The sequence below is a fragment of the Rutidosis leptorrhynchoides genome, chromosome 9 (genome assembly GCF_046630445.1).
Source record: "Rutidosis leptorrhynchoides isolate AG116_Rl617_1_P2 chromosome 9, CSIRO_AGI_Rlap_v1, whole genome shotgun sequence".
Taxonomy (NCBI): Eukaryota; Viridiplantae; Streptophyta; class Magnoliopsida; order Asterales; family Asteraceae; genus Rutidosis; species Rutidosis leptorrhynchoides.
In genome coordinates, this window is record NC_092341.1 from 265420095 (window position 1) to 265442606 (window position 22512).

Here is a 22512-nt window from a genome sequence, read left to right on the forward strand (position 1 = left end):
TTAATCTCCCACTTCGACAAACGAAAGACAATAATACGAAAAATTAAAGAACGCGAGATTTAACGTGGTTATATGTAATCGAATGTCGATTACTTTAATCCACAGACCAAATAAGGAGATTTATTGATATAATTCGTGCACATACATGAGGGTTACAATAGGATGCTTATATAGGCCAAAAACACTTTGAAAAACAAGAAAAACATAAATATCGAAACTACCCGTCAGACACTAACCGCGCTGCGCCTATATGGGGTCGCGTCGCGCCTCTAAGGCAAAACCCCGGACAGACGTTTTCTTTAATATGATGCTCTTTTCAAGTGTTAGGCCGCGGCGCGCCATTCAAGGCCACGGCGTACCTCTTTACTTGAACCGTTTCCATCGTCTTGTTTTGATATCCTTCACATCCAACAATCTCCCACTTGAAGATAGTCAAAACCATAACTCATTTTGTAAACCCATCATATCATCAAACAAACCAAGATCGCCAAAGCACCCTTTACCACCAAACTCCATTTGGGACACGCACACTCCTATCACATACACCGGATAAGCAGACTTTCGATACAAGGTCTTCAACACTTCTTGTTAGAATCAAATCATCATCTCTCTATCTCCCTAGTCGGTCACCACCTTCTCATTAGTTCATGAGAAGACCCGTTGAGGCTATGCAAAACCTCAACTTGTCCATTGACACCACCTTAGTAAACATATCCGCGGGATTCTTCATACCAAGGACTTTCTCCATTATCAAAGTACCATTCTCAATACGTTCTCGAATAAAATGATACCTCAAATCAATGTGTTTCATACGATTATGAAATACCGAATTCTTCGCGAGATTGATTGCACTTTGGTTGTCACAATATAAGATGCAATTGTCTTGTCTTTTACCCAACTCACACAAGAAGTTTGTGACGACCCAGAAATTTCTGACCAAATTTAAACTTTATCTTTAAATGATTTAGTGTTTCCGACACGATAAGCAAAGTCTGTAATGTGAAAATCTCAAAAACTTTGAACTGTGTTCATATAATCAAATACCCTTTTATTCCTACGATTCACGAACGTCATAATTTGTATTAATTATATATACGTGTATATATATATTATATATATTTAACTTGAAAATATGATAATTAAATATCTCATTAAGTATATTAACAAAGTATTATATATATATATATATATATATATATATATATATATATATATATATATATATATATATATATATATATATATATATATATATATATATATATATATATTCATACTACTAATTTAAAGAGTTTTTGAACAATATATATGTTACTATTTAAACGACGTAATTAACTTATGTTAAAATGTATTTACATATAAAGTATTACGAGTGTAAATACATCCTTACAAGTATTAAATACACTTTATAATATACCAATATATATAAAGGATAGCTATACTCGTATTTTCGTCCAATTTCCTCAAGAATTCTACTCGCATTCAAACGATATTTTTACCCGTATTATACACAGCTTCTAGAAGTATTTACTATTGGTATATACCAATAGAAATCTGCAATTATTTTTTAATATGTCATCCATGACCTAATTAATTTAATATGTCATCCATGACTTAATACATTTTAACTTATCTTAGATATTTTCACTAAAAACCAAATTTTCAAGCCTATAAATAAGCACCATTTCTAACTCATTTTCACACATTCATTTTACAAATTTTACTTTCAATTTTCACACACACTTGCAAGAACTCTCTCAAGTTTTGTTCTACTACTTCTTTCCAGCAACTTTACATTCTAAAGTTGAGGTAAAAACTCTACTTTAACTCTTGTTCAATTCATATGTCTATAGCTATCTATATAAGAGTTTATAAACTAGAACATAGTTTAGTTAATTCTAAACTTGTTCGCAAACAAAGTTAATCCTTCTAACTTGACTTTTAAAAATAACTTAACACATATTTTATATCTATATGATATACTAACTTAATGAGCTAAAACTTGGAAACACGAAGAACACCGTAAAACCGGACATACGCCGTCGTAGTAAAACCGGGGGCTGTTTTGGGTTGGATAATTAAAAACTATCATAATATTTGATTTAAAAGTTGTTCTTATGGGAAAATGATATTTCATATGAACATGATACTATATCCAAAAATTATGGTTAAACTCAAAATTGAAGTATGTTTTTCAAAATGGTCATCAAGATATCGTTCTTTCGACGGAAATGACTACCTCTTTAAAATATGGATTATAACTTGTAACTCTGACTATAAACCACCACTTTTTCAGTTTAGTTTCACAAATTACAATTCGTTATGAAACCATATCAATTTGGTTCACTCAAAACGGATTTATAACGAAGAAATTATGGGCAAAACAATATTGGTTAGAAATGGATAATTTGATTACGAGATTAATTCATTAAAATCTATACTAACCATATCCTAGCTAACTTTTCTTGTATTATACATGTATTCTAACATGTCATGGTTACACAATACGTTGGATAAATCAAAAGACACCACATACACAATACGTGTAACTACAATAGCGGTATTGTGGGTCATGATTGAGTCTTATACAACACGTGTATACTATGTACTACTAATTGTGGACTACTAACTGTGGACTACTAACTGTGGACTACTAATTGTGGACTACTAACGTTGGACTGATAACTTGACAACTTAAACAATCACACGTGATTGAAAATATGAACTTAAACAATCACATGTGATTGAAGATATGATATGAATAATAGTTGTATTACATTTTGAATATATATATATATATATATATATATATATATATATATATATATATATATATTTATTACAGGTTCGTGAATCCAAGGACGACGGCCATATTAGAAATAAGTTGAAAACTTATTATTAATATACTTTTACTACCGTGAGTATATAGTCCCATTTTTAAACTCTAAAAATATTTTGAGATGAGAATACATGCATTTTATATTTTACGCCATGGACACAAGTACTTAAAATATATTCTACGTTGAGTTGTACCACCTTGCATATCTTCCCTAATAGCTTGGTAACTAATATTTACATGTTGTAAGAACATGTAAGCGCGAATCCTATTGATAGATCTATCGAGTTTGACAGCCCCAACCGGGCTAGTCGCTCTAGTATCGTAAACGGTTGCATAGTACTTCATTTTTACTACACTTGGTACAGTGTAGGGAGATTTCATAATAAAGGGAATATGCTACATTAATGGTTAAGTATGGTTACCGAAGTGCTCAACAACTTATAGAATATCTTTATTGAAATGTTTGTAACTATGAAATCTTGTTGTCTATATTTATATCGATGCTAACTTTAAACCTATATATCTCACTAACCTTTGTGTTGACTGTTTAAGCATGTTTATTCTCAGGTCTTTAAGAAAGTCTTCCGCTGTTGCATTATCTGAGCAAGCTGTGCATGGAGTCTCATGTTTTTTAAAATGAAGTGTTGCATTCAATAAAACCTTTGTCATGTATTATATTCGACTGTTATGTCACGTGTGTAGTATTTGGAAACCGATGTATTATGGGGATTATTTCTTAAATAATCGCCCACTTGTTTAAAACATGCATTATGTATAATAATGGCGTGATTTTTATGAAACGAATGCAATATTTTCTAAAACGTATCATATAGAGGTCAAATACCTCGCTATGGGACCAATGAATAACGTACTGCATTTATAGTAATATGGACGGGTCGTTTCAAAGTTCTTCAACCAAACAAACTCTTTAGAAGCTTTCGCAATAGCCATGTACTCGGCCTCAGTGGTCAACAAAGCAACACTCCTTTGTAGTCTAGACATCCAACTAACAGCCTTCTTACTAACCATGAAAACATATCCCGTAGTACTCATACCCGAATCACCAAATCCACCTAAATTTGCATCCGCATAACCTCTAAGTACAACATTGCCCTTAGTGAAACACAATCCCATACTAGAAGTATCTTTCAAATAACGAAGCAACCATTTGACAGCTTCCCAATGCTCCTTCCCCGGATTAGACATATAACGGCTTACAACTCCCAATGCATGAGCTATATCCGGTCTCGTACAAACCATGGCATACATAATACTTCCCACGACCGATCTATTCAAAACCTTTTCCATCTCCACTTTGTCTTCTTCCGTTTTAGGTGATTGATTCTTTGATAACTTTATCGCGCTACCCAAAGGCATGGTACGAGCCTTTTCTTTATCAATATTAAACTTTTCTACTACTTTCTCAATATATTTGTATTGAGACAAGTATAGAACACCTCTAGCACGATCACGCACAATACTCATTCCAAGTATTTGCTTAGCACTACCAAGATTCTTCATCTCGAACTCTTTTGAAAGCATAAATTTCAACTTATTGATCTCGGACATGTCGGAACCAGCAAGCAACATGTCATCAACGTATAATAATAAGAATATGTAAGAAGACTTGAATTTCTTCAAGTAACAACAATGGTCTGCTTCACATTTTACAAAACCAACCTTCTTCATAAACTCATCAAATCTCAAGTACCATTGCTGAGGTGCTTGCTTCAATCCATATAAAATTTTCTTTAACATACAAACCCACTTCTCTTTACCCTTTACCTCAAAGCCCTCGGGTTGCCTAATATAGATCTCCTCATCAAGATCCCCGTGTAAGAATGCGATCTTCACATCTAGTTGTTGTAGATGTAAGTCCTCGGATGCGACCAACAAAAGTACCAAACGAATAGTTGTCATCTTCACCACCGATGAAAATATCTCTTTGTAATCAACCCATTTCCTTTGTTGAAAAACTTTAACCACTAACCGTGCTTTGTACCTCTTCCTGCCATCCACCTCATTCTTTATTCTATACACCCATTTGTTTTGCAACGCCTTTTTATCATGAGGTAATTTCACTAGTGACCAAGTCTTGTTCTTCTCAAGTGACCCCATCTTTTCTTTCATAGCAAGCTCTCATTGTATGGATTCTTTGGACTTTCTTGCTTCAAAGTAACTTTCGGGTTCACCATTCTTGGTATAGAGCAAGTAGTTTGTTAATGAAGAATACCTAGGATTAGGTTTCGGCACTCTAGTCGAGCGTCTAAGTATAAGGACAACCGGTATGGTTGAACCATTTTCATTAGTAGTCTCCTCATCACTAGAACTCGTACTATGTTCGAAATTATCACCGTTATCTGAACCATCCCCATCATTGTCAAGATCTGACCCATCACCATTAATCGGTAATTCATTTGTTCCCCGAACTCCCACTAAAACCCACAAGATCATCAAGAGAAACATTGATAATTCTAAAAACGAACATATATTTCATAGCATTATCCCTCAAGAAAGACAAGCTTTTAGTTGCAATTGTTCTATTTACAAGTGATATTCGTTTAAATAATAAAAGGTGAAGACAAAAGACAGATTCGACGAATTGAAGACGCAAACGACCAAAAAGCTCAAAAGTACAAAGTACAATCAAAGTGGTTCAAATTATTGGTGAGAAACATCTCAAAATTACAAGAGTACAAGTCGCAAAACGCAAAATACAAGATATTAAATTGTACGCAAGGACGTTCGAAAATCCGGAACCGGGACCAAAGTCAACTCTCAACGCTCGACGCAACGGACTAAAAATTACAAGTCAACTATGCACATAAATATAATATAATATTTAAATAATTCTTAAAATTATTTATATATTATATATATTTATATAAACCGTCGGCAGAATGCAAACAAATTCTTCTGAGCTGGAAAAAGGGGCCATGAGATCGCATGGCCTGGAGGCTATAACTCCATGCGATCGCATGGTGAACAGTGACAGGTCAGGTCCTATAAAGTTCGCGAGTTTTGGACAAATTTTTAACATATCTTTTCCATCTATCTCTCACTCAACGTATATATATATATATATATATATATATATATATATATATATATATATATATATATATATATATATATATATATATATATATATATATATATTATATTTTTATTTTAATTTTAATTTTAAATTCTAATAATAAATGTATGTTAGCGAATGTTGTAAGGGTGTAAGTCGAAATTCTGTCCGTGTAACACTATGCTATTATTAATCATTGAAAGTTATGTTCAACCTTTTTAAATTAATGTCTCGTAGATAAGTTATTATTATGCTTATTTAATGTCGAAGTAATCATGATGTTGGGCTAAATATTAAAATTGGGTAATTGGGCTTTGTACCATAATTGGGGTTTGGACAAAAGAACGACACTTGTGGAAATTAGACTTTGAGTTATTAATGGGCTTTATATTAACTAAATGATACCTCGTTGATTTAATATATAGACTTATAATTTGACGTATTTATATAACCACATACGCTTGACTGGGTACGGTGGGCGGGATATCTATAAATACCAATAATTGTTCATTTAACCGGACACGGGGATGGATTAATAATCAATAGACTTGTTGAAACAGGGGTGGATTACATTCAAGGGTAATTGGTGCAATTGTTAATAAAGTAGTAAAACCTTAGATTACACGCAGTCGATAACCTGGTGTATTCATTAAACAAAGTATTAAGACCTTGTTACAATTCGAATCCCCAATTAGTTGGAATATTTGACTTCGGGAATAAGAATAATTTGATGAAGACTCTCGCACTTTATGATTATGACTGATGGACTATTATGGACAAATCCGTATGGACATATCGAATAATCCAGGACAAAGGACAATTAACCCACGACTAAACTAAAAACAACACGTCGAACATCATGATTACGGAAGTTTAAATAAGCATAATTTATATATTTCATATTTAATTGCACTTTTAATTATCGCACTTTTATTTACTGTCATTGTATTTAATTGCACTTTTAATTATCGTACTTTCTAATTATCGCACTTTATTTATTGTCATTTTATTTATCGCAATTCCATTATCATTATTTACTTTACGCTTTAAATAAAGTTGTATTTTTTTTAATATTTTACATTAGGTTTTAACTACGACTTAAGTTTTAAAATCAACAAACCGGTCATTAAACGGTAAAAACCCCCCTTTTATAATAATAATACTACTTATATATATTTTTGTATTTTTACAATTATAAGTAAAAAAAAAATATAGCGTTAAACTTGGCTAGAGTTCTCTGTGGACGAACCGGACTTACTAAAAACTACACTACTGTACGATTAGGTACACTACCTATAAGTGTTGTAGCAAGGTTTATGTATATCCACTCTATAAATAAATAAATTACTTGTGTAAAATTGTATCGTATTTAATAGTATTTTGTAGTAAAAATATAACTATTTTATACACCACCTCGCACACATCAAGTATTTTTGGCACCGCTGCCGGGGAAGACATAAACGCCGAAAGCGTAACGCTATATAAAAAAAATTTTAGTTTACTTTTGTAAAAATACGCTTTAGTAAAAATACATTTTAAATATTGAAAATATAAAAATATAAAAAGAAAAGAAAAAACAAAAAAATTATACATTTTTAATAGTTTGTTAAATATATATAAAATTATAAAGTTTTTATTTTTATTTAAAAATTAAGTTTTTATTTAATTTTTACCATCTATTTTATATATATATATTAAAACAGAAAAAAAAATTAATAAAAGTAATCGGCCCGGTACTGTAGCAGCCCAGGTTCTGGCCCGAATTCGCAGACCATGCGACCGCATGGTATTACAACAGTCAGGCCATGCGATCGCATGACCTGATTTGACAAGTCTGAAACATCAGCCGACCAGTTTAGGGTTTAAATTATTAATAATTATTATTATTAAACCCTAATTAGGGTTATATTTAATAATAATTTGTTTTAGTTTTTATTTAATTTGTATTTTTAGTTTAATTAGTTTCATAAATATATAAAAGTAACAGTTTTATAAAATAAATAATATAAAATAATATTTTTATAAAAATTGTACTTTTTATAACTTTAAGTTTATTTTTATATTTTATATCTTTTTATTTGTTTTTAGCATAATATTTGTATTTTTCGCTCGTATTTAGTTTTAAGTCATAGTTATTTTTATTTTTAGATTTTTAGGCTTTGCCGTAAAATCCCTTAAGTACTTTTTCTTTAGACTAAGATTTAGGTGCTTTAGAATTTTGCGACGCCGTTTTTAAGATTTTAGTACTTTTTTAAGTTATTGCTATTTGGGATATAGTATTTCTTGTAAGCTTTAATATTTTTAGACGCAACTTTTAATTCTTAGTTTTTAGTTCCTTTTTAAGTTTCAACGCGCTACATTCTTTTTATTATTTTTTGACCTTTTATTTTTTGACGTTTTTTGACGCGCTCTTTTTCTTTCTTATTTTTCGCCACTCTAGTTTTTAGGACATAGAATTTTCTGTTTCTTCTCTAAAATTTCTTTAAATTTCAATGAAAAATTATTTTAAGCGGTTAAATTAATAGACATCCAAATTTTCTATTTCGTAATAATAGTTGGATTTGTTAGTGGCTGAGTTGTGAGCTTCCGATTTAAAGGGTTCTGGCTCCCTGCTACATCTATTGGCTATTCGAAACGTGGGCAAAAGCAGAAAAGTCTATTAATTTGATAACTTATATAATTTTTATCTTTTATAACTAATAGGATATTCAGTGAATGCACCGAGCAAAACGTTCACCACCTTTTGTACGTTCACCACCTGTAACTCGATCAAGACATCTAGCCAATATTGTCGCCGTTGATTTTTCTTTAGAATCGTCTTCCAGTCAACCAAGTACTCCAATTCAAATTTCCGATAATCCATTTTTTGAACACGACCTCATAATTGAGAATCCGGAGGATATTCAGGGACAATTTAGAGATCCTGAACCATTAATCTTTCCTTCGGAACCACCAATCATTTAAACGGAGATTGTCGAAGAACAACCCATTAAATCAGAATCCTCTAGTGATTCAGATTCAACAAATTCAATCATGGAGAATCTGGAACCTCTAAGTATGGAAGACCAAATGCGAGCTAAACGCACTGGCCAAGGTCACGCAATTACTCAACCTGACATTAATGCGCCAGATTATGAAATCAAAGGACAAATTCTACACATGGTAACTAATCAATGCCAATTTAGTGGTGCACCGAAGGAAGATCCAAACGAACATCTTCGTACATTTAATAGGATATGTACTTTATTTAAAATCCGAGAAGTTGAGGGTGAACAGATATATCTCATGTTATTTCCCTGGACTTTAAAGGGAGAAGCCAAAGATTGGTTAGAATCGTTACCTGAAGGGGCGATTGATACATGGGACGTTTTAGTTGAAAATTTTCTTAAACAATTCTTTCCGGCACCTAAAGCCGTGAGACTTCAAGGAGAAATAGTTACGTTCACACAAAAGCCAAATGAAACTTTATATGAAGCATGGACAAGATTTAGAAAGTTATTAAGAGGATGTCCGCAACATGGTTTAGACACTTGTCAAATAGTACAAATATTCTACCAAGGATGCGACATCACTACAAGAAAAGACATAGATATAGCAGCTGGTGGTTCCATTATGAAGAAAACCGCAACTGACGCTTACAAAATTATTGATAACACTGCTTCCCACTCACATGAGTGGCACCAAGAAAAAGATATCGTTAGATCATCTAAAGCAGCTAGAGCCGATTGTAGCCATGACTTTGATTCCATTTCCGCAAAGATAGATGCTGTCGAGAGACGAATGGAAAAGATGACTAAAGATATTCATTCAATACGAATTAGTTGTGAGCAGTGTGGAGGACCACATTTAACAAAAGATTGTCTCAGTATTGAACTAACAATGGAACAAAGAGAGAATGTTTCATACATAAACCAAAGGCCCGGAAATAATTATCAGAATAATTATCAACTGCCAAGACCAATCTACAATCAAAACCAGAATTATAACCGAAATGTTCCATACAACAACCAACAAGGTCCTAGCAATCAACAAGTATCCAACAATACTTACAATCAGCAAAGACCTATTTTTCAAAACAAACCACCACAAACCAATGATAAAAAGCCAAATTTAGAAGACATGATGTCAAAGCTAGTTGAATCTCAAACTCAGTTTTTCACATCTCAGAAACAAACCAATGAACAAAATGCTCAAGCATTTAGAAATCAACAAGCTTCTATTCAAAATCTGGAACAAGAAGTGAGCAACCTAGCAAGGTTGATAGGTGAAAGAAAACCGGGAAGTCTACCTAGTGATACAAATGCTAACCCCCGGAATGAAACAGCTAAAGCCATTACCACAAGAAGTGGTATTACACTTAAACCACCTGAAATACCTGTAATTTCTGATGATTCTATTCCTACTCCACAAGAACCACAACCTGAGCAAGATAAGGAAACAGAACCGGTAGTTGAAAAGGTTAATGAAGATAACACAATTAAGGCTAAACCTTATGTTAAACCATACCAACCACCACTTCCTTACCCGAGTAAAATGAGAAAAGAGAGACTTGAAGCCGAGCAATCCAAATTCTTGGATATGTTTAAACAGATAAATGTTAATCTTCCTTTCATTGATGTGATTTCAGGAATGCCTAGATATGCTAAATTTCTGAAAGATCTAATCACTAATAGAAAGAAAATGGAAGAACTCTCGGCTGTTATAATGAATGCTAATTGTTCTGCAGTACTGTTGAATAAGATACCAGAAAAATTATCTGATCCAGGAAGTTTCACAATTCCATGTTTTCTGGGTAGTCTTAATTTAATAGAAGCATTGGCAGACTTAGGTGGTAGTATAAATCTAATGCCGTATTCACTATACGCTAAACTAGACCTTGGAGAATTGAAACCAATACGAATAAGCATACAACTAGCCGATCGATCAGTAAAATATCCTAGAGGGATAATGGAAAACATGCTAGTTAAAGTTGGTACTTTAGTATTTCCAGTAGATTTTGTTATTCTGGACATGGAAGAAGATTCTCGAGTTCCTCTCATATTAGGAAGACCATTCTTAAACACGGCTAAAGCAATAATAGACGTGTTCGGTAAGAAACTGACCCTAAGTATAGAGGACGAGAGTGTTACCTTTTATGTTGATAGAGCCATTCAACAACCGCAATCTGCAGATGATACATGTTATTATATTCAAACTATAGATTCACATGAAGAATTGTTAGAAAAATTTCCAAAATTACAAGGAACATGAGAATGTTCTTTAGGAGAAGGAACTGAACCAATTGATGAAACTGAAATGTTAGCTACGCTTATGGCTAATGGATATGAACAAACAACAGAAGAAATTCAAATGCTAAAAGAAGAAGACAGATATCGATATAAATCATCGATAGAAGAACCACCGACATTAGAGTTAAAGCCACTTCCAAACCATTTAGAATACGCTTATTTACATGGTGAATCTGAATTACCTGTAATAATATCGTCTTCTCTTACTGAAAATGAAAAATCTCAACTCATTTCTGTGCTAAAAGCTCGTAAACCAGCTATTGCATGGAAAATTCATGATATTAAAGGAATAAGTCCTTCGTATTGCACTCATAAAGTCCTTATGGAAGAAGGTCATAAAACATATGTGCAACGCCAAAGAAGACTAAATCCTAATATGCAAGATGTTGTTAAGAAAGAAGTTATTAAACTGCTTGATGCAGGTTTAATTTATCCAATCTCTGATAGTCCATGGGTAAGCCCAGTTCAATGTGTACCTAAGAAGGGTGGCATGACTGTCATCACAAATGAGAAAAATGAGCTTATTCCTACTAGGACTGTAACAGGATGGCGTGTTTGTATTGATTATAGAAAATTAAATGACGCCACTAGAAAAGATCACTTTCCCTTACCTTTCATTGATCAAATGTTGGAAAGATTAGCCGGAAATAGTTACTATTGTTTTCTTGACGGTTTTTTCGGATATTTTCAAATTCCAATAGCACCCGAGGACCAAGAGAAAACCACGTTCACGTGCCCTTATGGTACTTTTGCTTACAAACGCATGCTATTTGGACTTTGCAACGCCCCTGCAACCTTTCAAAGGTGCATGATAGCAATTTTTCATGACATGATAGAAGAATGCATGGAAGTTTTCATGGATGACTTTTCAGTCTTTAGTGATACATTTGAATCATGTCTAGTTAATCTTGAACGAATGCTTATTAGATGCGAACAATCAAATCTAGTACTTAATTGGGAGAAATGCCATTTCATGGTTAAAGAAGGCATCGTTCTTGGTCATAAAATTTCAAAGGAAGGAATTGAAGTGGACAGAGCTAAAGTAGATGTAATCGCTAAACTTCTACATCCCACCAATGTTAGAGGAGTTAGGAGTTTTCTAGGGCATGCCGGTTTTTACCGACGTTTCATAAATGATTTTTCTAAAATTGCCACTCCTATGAATAAACTCCTAGAAAAGGATGCTCCATTCATCTTTTCAGATGAATGTATCAAATCTTTTAATATTCTTAAAGAAAAACTCACTAATGCGCCAATTATGATAACTCCAAATTAGAATCTACCGTTTAAACTAATGTGCGATGCAAGTGATTTTGCAATGGGAGCCGTTTTAGGACAAAGGATTGAAAAACGATTTCAACCTATATATTATGCTAGTAAGACGTTACAAGGAGCACAAACGAATTATACAACTACTGAAAAAGAACTCCTTGCTATTGTCTTTGCTTTTGAAAAATTTCGTTCATATCTCGTTCTAGCTAAAACGGTGGTCTATACCGACCATTCTGCTCTTAGATACCTATTTTTGAAACAAGATGCCAAACCAAGATTAATCCGTTAGATTTTACTCTTACAAGAGTTCGATATTGAAATCCGAGATAAAAAGGGAGCAGAAAATTTCGCAGCTGATCATCTTTCTCTTCTTGAAAATCCTGAATTAGAAGTTCTAAATGAATCGGCCATACAAGACAACTTCCCTGATGAATATCTATTGAAGATAGATTATAGTGAAATTCCATGGTTTGCAGATGATAGTGCTCCAAATGAACATATATTTAGTATCAATATCCCTCCGATATGTAAAGATTTCAGTTGAAATTGTTCCATTTTCATGTAATATTCATTTATATTAAATAAGTGCGAAGACAAAAGGCGAAAACAACGAATTGAAGACGCAAAGGTCCAAAAAGCTCAAAAGTACAAGATACAATTAAAAAGGTTCAATTTATTGATAAGGAACGTCTAAAAATGACAAGAGTACAAGTTACGAAACGCAAAGTACAAAATATCTCAGCGTACGCAAGGACGTTCGAAAATTCGGAACCGGTACATGAACCAACTCTCAACGCTCGACGCAACGAAAAAAAAAATTACGAGTCTACTATGTATATAAATATAATATAATATATAAATAATTATAAAAATTATTTATATATTATATATATTTAAATAAAAACCGTCGGCAGCCTTGGATCTTAAACTTGTGGGCTGGTTTTGGAACCTCCGCGACTTGCGGAGCTGGAAGGCCAAAAGTGCCGCGACTCGCGGAGCACAGAAATTTCAGAATCCCTATAAAAGGTCGCGAATTCTGCCGAGTAATAAATAATAATAATAATAATAATACTCCATAAGATAATAAATAAATAAATATATATATATAGTATAGATTAGTGTTATATTAGATTAGTTCGGGTTATGTAAAGGTTATTTTACGGGTTTTTGAAGTCGAAACTCTGTCCGTGTAACACTACGCGATAAATAATCAATGTAAGCTATGTTCTCCTTTTTAAATTAATGTCTCGTAGCTAAGTTATTATTATGCTTATTTAAAATGAAGTAATCATGATGTTGGGCTAATTACTAAAATTGGGCAATTGGGCTTTGTACCATAATTGGGGTTTGGACAAAAGAACGACACTTGTGGAAATTAGACTATGGGCTATTAATGGGCTTTATATTTGTTTAACTAAATGATAGTTTGTTAATGTTAATATAAAGATCTACAATTGGGCGTCCCTATAAATTACCATATACACTCAATCGGACACGATGGGCGGGGTATTTATATGTACGAATAATCGTTTATTTAACCGGACACGGGAATGGATTAATAGCCACTAGAATAATTAAAACAGGGGTGAAATTACATTCAAGGGTAATTGGTGTAATTGTTAACAAAGTAGTAAAACCTTGGTTTACACGCAGTCGATAACCTGGTGTATTCATTAAACAAAGTATTAAAACCTTGTTACAATTCGAATCCCCAATTAGTTGGAATATTTAACTTCGGGTATAATAATAATTTGACGAGGACACTCGCACTTTATATTTATGACTGATGGACTGTTATGGACGAAAACCAGACGGACATATTAAATAATCCAGGACAAAGGACAATTAACCCATGGGCATAAAACTAAAATCAACACGTCAACCATCATGGTTACGGAAGTTTAAATAAGCATAATATATTTTATTTCATATTTCCTCGTACTTTTATTTATTGTCATTTTAATTATGATTATTTATTTTATTGTTATTTAAATATCATCATTTACTATACGCTTCGCTTAAAATATAAATCGACAAACCGGTCATTAAACGGTAAACCCCCTTTTATATATTATTTTATATAATTATATATATTTTGTACAAATATAGTTGTTTAAAAATATAGTGTGCAATAAGCCCGCTCCCTGTGGAACGAACCGGACTTACTAAAAACTATACTACTCTACGATTAGGTACACTGCCTATAGTGTTGTAGCAAGGTTTAGGTATATCCCATCCGTAAATTAATAAAACTTGTGTCATATTTTGTAGTATTTTGTATTAAAAATACTACTATTTCGTACCCTCACGCTACATCATCAAGTTTTTGGCGCCGCTGCCGGGGAATCGGTGAAACGCTATATTTTTAATATATATTTGTATAAATATATTTTTAGAAAAACAATATAAAATTTATTAAAAAAAAAAAAAAAAAAAAAAAAAAACGTTTTACATCCTCCGCGACTTGCGGAGTTGTAAGGCAAGTGGAACCGCGACTCGCGGAGCCGCCCTGACGAGCTGACAGAAACCCTAAAATCGCATTAATTACGGATTATTATTTATTATTATTTAAACCTAATTAGTTTATTATTAATATAATTTAGTTTTAAGTTTTAATTAATTAGTTATAATTAATTATATTTAATTTTAATATATAAAAAAATTAATACTTTTATAAAATATAAAAATAAAAATATAAAAATAATATTTTTATAAAAATTGTACTTTTTACAACTTTAAGTTTATTTTTATTTGTATAAAAAATAATATTTTTGTGTAATATTTGTATCGTTATTGTTCGTAGCTAGTTTTAAGTTCTAGTATTTTGCCGTAGCTTATTTTTATTTTTAGGCTTTGCCGTAAAATCCCTTAAGTGCTTTTTCTTTAGACTAAGATTTAGGTGCTTTAGAATTTTGCGACGCAGTTTTTAGATTTTAGTGCCTAATTAAGTTATTGCCGTTTTGGATATAGAATTCCTGTAAGCTTTAATACATTTAAGCGCAACTTTTTAGATTTAATTTTTAGACTTTTAAGTTTCGACGCGCTCTTTTCTTATTTTTATTTTTCGACGTTTTTTTTTCGACGCGCATTCTTTTTCTTTCTTATTTCTCAACGCTTTAGTTTTTAGGACTTAGAAATTTTCTCTATTTCTTATCTCAAACGGAAAGAAAAATTATTTAAGTGGTTAAATTAATGGACGTTGACAATTTTCTGCTTCGTAGTAATAGTTGGATTTGTTAGTGGCTGAGTTGTGAGCTTCCGATTTAAAGGGTTCTGGCTCCCTGCTGCATCTTTTGGCTATTCGAAACGTGGGCAAAAGCAGAAAAGTCTATTAATTGGACAACTTATATAAGTTTTTCTATTTTTATAACTAATAGGATAATTAGTAAATGCACCACATTGTAGCTAAAATCTGGCCATCGCAATAAAATGGAAAATTTTGAAAACAAGGCTATGGAAACTCTTTTTGATATCCGAAATCAATTAAATCAATACTCTCAAACGAGTGTTGATAAAAATTCATTCGGTCAATCTTGGATCACGAACGACGAAACAATAACTGGTTGTGAAATTTGTGGAGATTATCACTCAACATGGGAATGTTACTATTACGTTCCTATGGAAAATTACGCACCCACGGAACCTGAATGGAACGATTACGAAGAATACAATTCAAATTGGGATTATTCCCAAGAATATATCCAAACTCAACAACCAGAAGACGAGGAAAATTATGTGCCTGAAAATTCTTTAGATTATATGAAAATCAAACTCGAAGAACTCAATGCTCAAAATGAACAAATGAGAGAGTTTGTAAACCGGCAAGCTGAAACTCTATCAGACTACACACCTGTTGATCTGAGGAGTCGTGTGCAAGAAAATCTCATATCATCGAATTTTGATGAATTCGAGAGCTCCGAAATCACCAACTATCCCGATGATACTTTTTATTCAGTCTTACCAATTTCACAACATATCGACCCATTAGCCTCTACCGACGAAATCATCGATCCATCAATGGATAAAGAAGAAGTAAGGGTGACAAATTGGTACTCTTGGGAATACGATAACGTTGAAAATTTTACCCCCGAGGCCAAACCGAACTTCACCATTCCACAACCTTCCAACACAATATTCTCAATAGACGAGTCATCCACCGGAAATGAACTACGAGCTGTAATAGATAATGACACCTCGAATTTCACCCAATTGGGTAATAGAGGTGAAAACTTTGATCCTGAGAATAAAAGGAAGGAAATGTTAGGAATTGTCCACCCTATAGAAATATGTATGTCGGTGTATATCGATCCATTTGACCAAGAACCAGAAAAGAGACATATCCATTTACTAAAAGCTACACTTAAAAAAGAATTAAGTAGTGACAATCGGGTGGGTCTAAACTTTAAACCCATTGATATAATATATACCACCCGAGATGTAAATAACTGGCTCACTATTTTAATTCTTGGAACTTATTCTACTGACTTCACATATCGTCAGCTAAGTGTGGGGAAGTTTAACCCTACTTAACGTTAAATTAGGGGTTCGGGTTAGTGCATAACTCGTTAATAAACATGCATAATAAATTAGGGCAAAAGACGTATTTTTAAAGATTAGCAAACAGTTCAGAAAAGCAACCGTTTTTGAAGAAAAATATGTGTGATAAAACATAAAGGAATGAACGATGAGACGCGCCATCTATCATTCGACGAGCTTTGTAATTACAAACTGGGTATTTTTAATTACTTTTCTACACTAATCACCCTCATGAATTTATAATTATAGTCTGATTTCATGTAAATGAGGGCATTGCATGATCTCAAGTGTGGGGAAGGGTTATAAATTCTCTCGGGTTTGCACTTAGTTTATTTGCCAAATTTTGTGAAAATTTGAAAAATTTTCAACTAAATGAAGTCAAAATCATGTTTATACATATTTATGAACGATGAAAACTAGGTGTTAATACCGAAATTATCGTTACCTCGGAAAGGACATAAATTGAGAAACACCCTAAAACGATTGAATTCATTTAAAATAGAATAAAGGAGAATAAAAAGGCAAAGAAAGAAACTAAGTGTGGGGAGAATGTACCAAGTTATTCAATTAAAAACTATCTATCACATGTTTCTGTAAAGTTTATTGCAAGTGTTTTTGTTTTGGACTAAATTAACTGTTTTACCCGATTTATTAAAGAAAGATGGATCTACACGATGAATCAATTCCATCATTAAAAGGAAGTAAAGTCTTCCGAAAAGGACACGCGCTTCTTGATTTAGGTCAAGAAGTTGTCGTCCAGACCAGCTGTAGGTTGACGAAAAATCTAGAAAAGTCATCACTAAAATCAGCATGAAATCCACGGACCTCAGCATAAAACAGGGTCGCCAAGTGGTCAGATTTATCCTAACCATGAGAAGGATTTATCTCGTACAATGGGGAGGCACCGTGCAAATTAGCTTGATAAGACTAATGAATCAGATCCCCAGAAAGGATAATCTCCTTAAAAGATTAAAAATCAGCTTTTAAGCCTGATATTACTCAATCCTTGAGATTGACCTTAAAGATTGAGAATTACAAACTCATGGAATTCAATGATATCTAAACTCGAGCTTGAACGAGAAAATATTTTGATCAAATTATAAACCGATTTGTTTTCTGAAAACCCATTTTCAATGCGTTCATTACCATTGAACGTAAAATCCTAGGAATTCACCTAGAATTCATTAGGTCACCTGAACCAAATCGGGTGTCAACCGTAAGAACGGTGGTTGCATATTGGTCGAAGACAGGACCTTTTGCCAAGACCGAAAAACTATAGGGTGATCTTTACTATTGCTCCTACAAAGGATAGTATTGCATCCGACACGTTAAAGACCATAATCAAAAGCATGTCACGGGACATTGCCTTAACAGTTGCTTGTTCATCGCTTTCCTTTACAACCGGACGATAGTTTACCGAAAGGTAATATACGGGACAAGTAAACTGGACGTGTTGCTTTCCTAATACAAGGTTAGCAAGTGGGTGAAACAAAACCATAAGTTTTGAGCTAAAATTTTCAAATCTGAAACCCACCAACCCACAAAAATATTTTGCAAACACCGGTGCAGGGTTATTCCGGAAAACCTGTCTAGGGTAAAATCTAGCATGAATTTTCAAAAGATCAAATGTTTTTATAAAGATCCAATTTCCTAACGGATCTAAATTTTCATAGTCATGTGGGACTGTAAACCACAAATGCTACTATCATTGTTTATACCGCCGTATCAAAATCACTGATGTACAAAGTGTGAAGAATAAAGAAGTGATTCTAGTGTGTTTTATTTCAAGACTGTATTGCTTGAGGACAAGCAACGTTCAAGTGTGGGGATATTTGATAGTGCTCCAAATGAACATATATTTAGTATCAATATCCCTCCGATATGTAAAGATTTCAGTTGAAATTGTTCCATTTTCATGTAATATTCATTTATATTAAATAAGTGCGAAGACAAAAGGCGAAAACAACGAATTGAAGACGCAAAGGTCCAAAAAGCTCAAAAGTACAAGATACAATTAAAAAGGTTCAATTTATTGATAAGGAACGTCTAAAAATGACAAGAGTACAAGTTACGAAACGCAAAGTACAAAATATCTCAGCGTACGCAAGGACGTTCGAAAATTCGGAACCGGTACATGAACCAACTCTCAACGCTCGACGCAACGAAAAAAAAAATTACGAGTCTACTATGTATATAAATATAATATAATATATAAATAATTATAAAAATTATTTATATATTATATATATTTAAATAAAAACCGTCGGCAGCCTTGGATCTTAAACTTGTGGGCTGGTTTTGGAACCTCCGCGACTTGCGGAGCTGGAAGGCCAAAAGTGCCGCGACTCGCGGAGCACAGAAATTTCAGAATCCCTATAAAAGGTCGCGAATTCTGCCGAGTAATAAATAATAATAATAATAATAATACTCCATAAGATAATAAATAAATAAATATATATATATAGTATAGATTAGTGTTATATTAGATTAGTTCGGGTTATGTAAAGGTTATTTTACGGGTTTTTGAAGTCGAAACTCTGTCCGTGTAACACTACGCGATAAATAATCAATGTAAGCTATGTTCTCCTTTTTAAATTAATGTCTCGTAGCTAAGTTATTATTATGCTTATTTAAAATGAAGTAATCATGATGTTGGGCTAATTACTAAAATTGGGCAATTGGGCTTTGTACCATAATTGGGGTTTGGACAAAAGAACGACACTTGTGGAAATTAGACTATGGGCTATTAATGGGCTTTATATTTGTTTAACTAAATGATAGTTTGTTAATGTTAATATAAAGATCTACAATTGGGCGTCCCTATAAATTACCATATACACTCAATCGGACACGATGGGCGGGGTATTTATATGTACGAATAATCGTTTATTTAACCGGACACGGGAATGGATTAATAGCCACTAGAATAATTAAAACAGGGGTGAAATTACATTCAAGGGTAATTGGTGTAATTGTTAACAAAGTAGTAAAACCTTGGTTTACACGCAGTCGATAACCTGGTGTATTCATTAAACAAAGTATTAAAACCTTGTTACAATTCGAATCCCCAATTAGTTGGAATATTTAACTTCGGGTATAATAATAATTTGACGAGGACACTCGCACTTTATATTTATGACTGATGGACTGTTATGGACGAAAACCAGACGGACATATTAAATAATCCAGGACAAAGGACAATTAACCCATGGGCATAAAACTAAAATCAACACGTCAACCATCATGGTTACGGAAGTTTAAATAAGCATAATATATTTTATTTCATATTTCCTCGTACTTTTATTTATTGTCATTTTAATTATGATTATTTATTTTATTGTTATTTAAATATCATCATTTACTATACGCTTCGCTTAAAATATAAATCGACAAACCGGTCATTAAACGGTAAACCCCCTTTTATATATTATTTTATATAATTATATATATTTTGTACAAATATAGTTGTTTAAAAATATAGTGTGCAATAAGCCCGCTCCCTGTGGAACGAACCGGACTTACTAAAAACTATACTACTCTACGATTAGGTACACTGCCTATAGTGTTGTAGCAAGGTTTAGGTATATCCCATCCGTAAATTAATAAAACTTGTGTCATATTTTGTAGTATTTTGTATTAAAAATACTACTATTTCGTACCCTCACGCTACATCATCAGCAGACTATGCAAACTACTTAGTATGTGGATTCCTTGAAAAAGGGTTGTCGTACCAAAAACGAAAGAAATTCTTTAGTGATATAAAGCACTATTTCTGGGAAGATCCACATTTGTTTAAAAGTTGTCCCGATGGAATAATACGCCGATGTGTATTCGGAGATGAAGCCAGTCAAATCTTAAACTATTGTCACACAGGACCAACAGGAGGGCATTATGGGCCTCAGCTCACAGCAAGAAAAGTTTACGATGCTGGATTCTATTGGCCTACAATTTTCAAAGACGCACACCTTCTTTGCAAATCCTGTGATGCTTGTCAAAGGGCCGGAAAAATAAGTCAACGTGATGAAATGTCACAAAATGTCATTCAAGTATGTGAAGTATTTGACATTTGGGGTATTGACTTTATGGATCCTTTTCCAAAATCTCATAATAATCTCTACATTCTCGTTGCCATTGATTATGTATCTAAATGGGCGGAAGCACAAGCTCTCCCAACTAACGATGCACGAGTTGTAGTCAACTTTTTAAAACGTCTTTTTGCAAGGTTCGGAACACCGAAGCTTTAATAAGTGTTCGGGGTACTCATTTTTGTAACAATCAACTTGAGAAAGTTCTCAAAAGATATGGAGTAACTCATAAAATCTCAACCGCTTATCATCCACAAACAAGTGGACAAGTTGAAAATACCAACCGAGCTTTAAAACGTATTCTAGAGAAAACCGTAGGATCAAATCCGAAGGAATGGTCCATGAAATTAGAGGATGCACTCTGGGCTTTTAGAACAGCCTACAAAACTCCAATTGGAACCACACCTTTTAAACTCGTTTATGGAAAAGCATGTTATCTTCCAGTAGAAATTGAACACAAAGCATTTTGGGCTTTGAAGACATGTAATCTTGATTTACATGAACCTGGACGTCTAAGATTAAGTCAACTAAACGAATTAGAAGAATTAAGACTTGAGGCATATGAAAATTTCTTAATCTATAAGGAAAGAACGAAGAAATGGCATGATAAAAGAATCAGAAGTTCAAAAGAATTTAAGGAAGGAGACAGAGTTCTTCTTTTCAATTCACGATTCAAGCTATTTCCTGGAAAATTGAAATCAAGATTGTCTGGACCATTTATAGTCAAAAGAGTTTTCCCATTCGGAACAATAGAGTTAATAAATTCAAATGGGATTGAATTTAAAGTTAATGGTCACAGAGTTAAACATTACATACACGGTCTGATGGAAGTTGACAATGAAGTCAATCATAATTTTACCAACCAAGAAAACCTTCAAAATGAAAACATAAATATGTTATCAACAACATATGAAAATTCAAAATTGGAAAATAGGGAGGATTCAAATTGGAGTGATGAAGAAGAATTCTTATACAAACCTCCCATTCCAAGAAACGAAGAAAAATGTGAACAAGAAGTTCAAATAGAAGTGAAAGAACCAAGAAAAGAACACCCGAAAAAGGTTTACAAACCAACTCGACTTACTAAAGCAGGAGACCCGGGCGAATTTATCATTTCTTGCTTGCTTAATGATGGTGCTGTATATAATGGACTCGGAGATTTAGGAGCAAGTGCAAATATTATGCCTCTTTCCTTATATAAAAGATTAGGTATGGGTAAATTAAAGCCAACCAAAATAGGTGTTCAATCATTTAACCTAATCATTAAACACCCGGTTGGAATAGCAAGTAATTTATTTGTTAACGTGGGAAGTTTGACCTTTGTTGCAAACTTCATAGTGAGTAATATGGAGGAAAACCTTGATATTCCTCTAATTTTAGGTCGCCCATTTTTAGCAACCACCGAGGCGTTCATTG

The 22512-nt window shown here is 33.1% G+C and overlaps 1 non-coding gene across 1 annotated transcript; it reads right to left on the bottom strand.

Moving 5' to 3' along the window:
* Positions 1–9332: 9332 nt before the first annotated feature.
* LOC139869735 (small nucleolar RNA R71) lies at positions 9333–9439 on the bottom strand. The gene has a single exon (XR_011766316.1). It is a non-coding gene; the product is annotated as a small nucleolar RNA R71 (small nucleolar RNA).
* Between the last annotated feature and the right edge of the window lie 13073 nt (positions 9440–22512).